A 6125-nucleotide genomic window follows, 5' to 3' on the forward strand; every position below is an offset into this window, starting at 1 on the left:
ATAGTCAATTCTTTTGCAAGTATTTTTTCTAGTGTATGAGATATCGTTCTTCGTTTTCAGAACAATGTCATTAAAGAACAGAAACATTACATTTTTACCAAGCACAATTTATCAATACTTCCTTTTCTAGTGGTGTGTGTGTTTATGTATGTGTATGTGAATGTATGTGTGTGTGTGTATGTCTATGTGTGAATGTGTGTATGTTAATTTGTTGAGCTGGTTGGTTTTTGGTTGTTTTCTTTTGTCCTGAAATATGTTCTTTACAACCTTCCCCTCAGCTTCACTGTGTAAAGGTTTGTATTAAATACATTTTGGAGTTTCAGTTTACAAATGTTATATGAAAGCTAGAGAGATGGCTCGGCAGTTATGAGCGCTTGCTGCTCTTCCAGAGGTCTCGAGTCAGTCCCAGTACCCGTGTCCTCAGGAAGTAGACAAACACCTGTACTCTGAGAGTCTTTTCTACATTCCATGGCCACCTGGAATGCACTCACCTACACAGACTCACACAAAGACGTGCATACACATGTAATAGAAAATAAGATATGTCTTTGAAAAATGTTATATAAGAGTCGAAAGTGAGCTGGCGGAGTAAGGGTTCTTCTGGACAGTCTTAATTCACTAGTGTTGGGTCAGCCCATTTTATTCTCTGTACAATGCAGGTAATCACACTCCACATGGAGCTACTTCGTGTAGAGATTGAGAAATCCTGCAGAGGAGACCAAGACATCTCAAGTATAACTGTGATCATTACTAATTATACTGATTTTTAATTAAGACTGCTCCCCCAAAAACGACTGTTCCAAAAAATTCCATAGACAATGTCAGCAAGAAGAAGGCCATTGATTTTCATCTTTGTGCATATATTAATCATAATTATCACTTCAGCAGTCTAGGTGGTTCACTTCATGGGTGTTTATTCCGTTAGTGATCCTCTATGTGCTATTCTGGCAATGATGAGTGTATGTTATAGACCACCACCCTTCTGTGATGAAATGTCATTATTTTGTGTGGGTTGTAATTCCTCCCCTAAGGGAGGCAATCTCAGTGTGTTATGGTTTCAACATATAGCATATTAGCTTAAAACCAGGACTGGGAGAAAATGAGTTGAGTTCAAACGCCAGATTTCTTTTGCATCCTGTGAGCAGGTGCCTGAAATGGAAGCAGTCACCGGAAGTGAGGTGGTGGTCGAGATCAGACTGAGGGACTGACTGACAGTCCAGTGTCTTGATCTGTCTGTGTGTTGGGGCCATGGCAATAAATACACAAGTGCAAAACACTGACGGGGGCCCCTCTGCCTGAACTCGGGAAGATAAAGGGAACTGCCTTCTGATGCCGGCTGTCAAACACTCATCACTTCGTGTTTGTGACATGCTCTCAGCCTTCACTTATCCCTTACTGCAGCCCTGTGAGTTGGGGCAGGACTCACTGCTGCCTCTGCCCCTCCCCTTCCCTCTGCCACCCCCACTGGAAGGTGCTAATTGGGGCTTTCCTGCTGCTGGGTCTTTCCAGCTGTGGCCACTGATATTTTGAATAACAAACTTCCAGCGGTCAGAAGATCTTTCCATGAAGTTTTTTTTTCCCTTTAGAACTTTCTAATATGAAAATTAAAATCTAAAACATTCAAAGTAAAAAGAAAATACAGTAAGCAATGATGTGCTTAGCATCAATAATTATAAAGAGGGTCGATCTAATTGATCTATTCTCACCCATTTCCTCCTACCTCGATGAAAGTGATTTTTAAAAACAAACCCAGATCTTGTGTTGTTGGATCTCTAAAGGTTTTGACACCTAACTCTAACGGGTCGGGATTTATTGTTTAAAACAAGAATTATCACATCTTAAATATATATATATATATATATATATATATATATATTTATATAGCAATTCCCATATGTCTAGCCAATTTACTCAAATATTTTATCATAATATATGAAATATTAACCTTCGATTTCTCCATTGGGACCAGGATTCTAGTGAAGCTCTAGAATACAATGTATTTGTGTATTGTCTCTCAACTCTTAATCCAGAGGTTCCCTGGCTTTCTTGCTCCCCTTACTTACAGGTCATTAAATAAAGCAAATCATTTCTTTTGTAGGAGTCTTCCTGCCTCCCCACGGTGTCTCTAACAGTTCATTTGTCCCTGTGTTTTCTGAGAGTTGTCAGTTGGGTCTAGGTTGCGTCATATTCGGACAGATTTCCTCAACACACTTATCAGTATGTATTTCTGTTAGAAGGCATGTGATTGGCTCTCTTTCATTGTTACTTTAATACTCCCTGGATTATTGTTATTTGGATTCATTAATTCATTACAGGATGTAAAATGGTGGCATCCTATCATGTTTTAGCAGAAATGCATCTCTAAGGGGGAGTTTCCTCTCACCTCATGATTTCTTGGTGATAAAATTTACATAGGAAAGACTGGATGAATGCACTACTTTTCATATATATTTTTGAGGTATTCTCACCCTCTCAAGTTATTTCATTATATTTTTATTTGGTTTTATCACCCCAGAAATTTGCCTCGTCTTATTTGAGTGGCGCAGTGCTGATTCTCAGATTGCCCTGCACTCAGCTAGTGGCAGTGTCTTCCTGTTGATGCTTGAGCCTTTCTGACTCAACATCCTCTTTGATTTCCCAGGGGGCTGCGGTGGACTAACACAAATTCAAACGGAGGGGTACAAAGCAGCAGCAATGGATTGATTGCTTTTAGTTCTGGCAAGATGTCTGAAATCAGGATGCTGGAAGGAGTTCTCAGAGTGAGGTTCTCAAGATCCTGGACCATGAGGCTGCACTATAGAGAGTAAACCTTCTCTACTGTTCCCCTCACTCTGGCCATCACCAGCTATCCTTATTTCCTTGGATATTCCTGTAGCGCTCCATTCTCTCTCTCCATTATAATGTGATGGCCTCTCTTTCTCTGAGCCTAGCTTGGAGACTCAGTCTCTCTTCCTTCAGGAATCCAGTCACTGCATTAGGGCTCACCAAAGATATTATTATTGATCATTTATAATTATCGATGCCTCTTCCTAAAAAGGTCACCCTCATAGGCACCAGGCATTAGATCTTAAATACATTTGAAGGGAACAAAATTCAACCCTTATTACCTGTTGTCTTATGAGACTAATTGGTGTGCTCACTTTTAAATTTTTCTTTAAGACAAAGAATCAGTCTTTTTAAGCTGGAAATGATATTCAGGGGCCTCACTTGAAAACTAAGCAAAACTGATGAACTAGTTATTACTTCTAGGCCTTTCCAAAGGACAGATAGCAGAAATGAGCTTATTTCCCACAGATAAAATGCAGAACTCACTTCAAGTTCAAATTCAAGGTTCCAGAACATAATCCCATGAAACTATCATAATTACTCGGGCTGAACAAAGTCCTGCTTCTCAATGACACAGTGCAGTCCTTTTAGTTCATAGCAAAGGCACAGGCGAAAGTCTCAGAATAACAAAAGAACATATCATTGATACGATTACCGAAAATGGTTTAAGATCTTAAAAGTATTGTTGCAATCCTTTTCCGTCTCTAGCCACATTTTTTCTCAGAATGCACACTGAGAAGAAATGTGCTTGATGCCCTTCAACTTCTCTACACGTAATATGGCACCACATCCGGGGCAGCCAGGGTCATTGACTTTCATTTATCTGAAGAGTATACTTTATTCCCTTGGAAGTTTTGCCTGCATGTATGTCTGTTTACCACGTATGTGGTTGGTGCCTGACGAGGTTTGAAAAGGGTTCCAGACCCCCTGGACCTGGATAGACAGCCAGTTGTGAGCCACCGTGTAGAGGCTGTGAGTCAAACCTGGGTCCTCCACAACAGGGCTCATAACCACTGAGCCGTCTCTCCAGCCCTTATTTTTAATTTGTGAATATTTTTAAGAGACGCTCTTTTTAAGTTTACGGAAAAACTGATGAAAAGATACAGGAATTTTGACCACATCCCCTGTCCCTCCCCATGCGCAGCATCTCTTGTCATCAGCATCCCTGCCAGAGTGGTAAACTGGTGACTCCATCGGTGACAGTCATTGTCACCCTCCATAGCTTACCTTTGTGGTGATCCTTGTGTTGGGCCTTCTATAACCGTAAACAAACACATAAGGACATGTATCCAGGCAACTGGTAGTTTTAGGTTTACAGGGTTTTCAAAGGGTAGGGGTTGAGACAGGGTCTCATTATATAACTGACTATCCTGGAACTCACTGCGTAGACCAGACTAGCCTTGAACTCACAGATCTACCTGCCTCTGCAGGTAGAATGTTGGAATTAAAGGCGTGCCCCAGCTCCACCACACCTGGATGGAACTGGTATTTTTAGACATTTGGTCTTACTGTTTTTACTTTATACGTGTGTTTGAATGTGTGTAACGTGTGCAAGAGCCTGCAGGAGCTAGTACATGGTGTTAGTTTTCTTTGGGACTGGAGTTACAGATAGTTCTGAGCTACATTTATTAGGTGCTGGGAACCGAACTTGGGTACCCTAGAAGAGCAGCAAGCAGTTTAACTGCTGAACCATCTCTCCAGCTCCTTTGATTGTGTTTAATGACGTCTGTCTATGTAAGTATGTAGTACATAGTCCCAATTCAGAGTGGCAAGGGCTAATTTACAATGCAAGTTGTACCAGTAGGAATCTAGCTTCTATGCTCTCCTTTCTTCCCTTGTTCTATTTTGATGAACTTATTCTAAGAATAGAAATAGTTGGGGTTTTTTGTTTTTTACTTTTTTGGGGGGGGCTGGCTTTTTTTTGAGACAGGGTTTCTCTGCCTGTAGCACTGGCTGTTTCGGAACTTGCCTTGTAGATCTGGCTGGCCTTGAACTCGCAGAGTTCCTCCTGACTCTGCCTCCCAAGTGCTGGGATTTAAGGTGTGTGCCACCACTGCCAGGCTAGAAATACTTGTACTTCATTCCCCCCCCCCCCCCGTATAGATGCCTTTTATATCTTTTTCTTGCTTGTTTTGGTTAGACTCTCTAATAAAGTCTTGAGGAAAAGTCACAAGTAGACATCCTTGTCTTTCTCCCAATCTTTAAAGACACTGTTCACTCTTCTGCAGTTAAGTGTGAGCCTGGATGTGCGTTTTCCATGGCTACTCTTTATCAGATGGGATTCCTTTCTATTTCTGGTTTGTTGAGTTGCTGCTGCTTCCATCTCTTTCCTTCCTTCCTCCTCCTCCTTCTCCTCTATTTCTGCTTCAACAGGGTCTCTCTGTGAAGCCATGCTGTCCTGGAACTCACTATGTGGATGAGACTTGGCCTCAAACTCACAGAGATCTGCCTACCTCTGCCTCTCAAGTGCTGGGATTAAAGGCATTGGTCACCAAGCCCAGCTGTTGAGTCTTTCATCTCAAAAGGCTGTTGGATCACATCAAATACTTTTCTGTGTCTATTGAGGTACTTGTGTAGCTTCTTTTCTAGGTTTGTTTGTTTTGTTCTACTAATGTGGTACATTACAGTAACTCATTTTCAGCTGGTAAGCCGACATTGCATTATTGTGGTAAACTCTATTTTGTTATGTTGAAGAGAGAAAGAGAGAGAGAGAGAGAGAGAGAGAGAGAGAGAGAGAGAGAGAGAGAGAGAGGCTTTGTTTTTAGCATTTGCTGAGAAATTTGTATGTTTATATTCACAAGATGTACTGATTGATATTTTATTTTCTTATGAGGTCTTTCTTTGGCTTTGGATTTAATGCAATAATAGCATCACAGAATGAACTGTGAATTGTTCTCTTGTCTCCCATCATCCAGAAGTAACTTTCCACTTCATAATAGATGATGAGAGATGGGCATAATTTTGGTCTTTTCAGTTTTTTTAAAAAAATAGTTATTTATTGTGTGTGCATAGTTGTGTGTGTGTATATGTGTATTGTGTCGGGGGGAGTATATATCTGTCTGTCTCATCGTACATGTGGGATCAGACAGCAACTGTGGAAGTGAGTTCTCACTTTCTATCAAGTGGTTCCCAAGGATTGAACTCAGGTCAGCTGACTTGATAGCAAGCACCTTTACCCGCTGAGCCATGCCGTCTGCCCTGTCTTCTCACTTCTTACAGTTCTATAGTACTTCATTGAGTAGATGTGCCTGTGTTTGTTCAGCCAGACTCCTATTTGAATTGTTTTCTGTCTTTGGCTA

The sequence above is a fragment of the Myodes glareolus genome, chromosome 15, assembly GCF_982192425.1.
Source record: "Myodes glareolus chromosome 15, mMyoGla1.1, whole genome shotgun sequence".
Classification (NCBI taxonomy): domain Eukaryota; kingdom Metazoa; phylum Chordata; class Mammalia; order Rodentia; family Cricetidae; genus Myodes; species Myodes glareolus.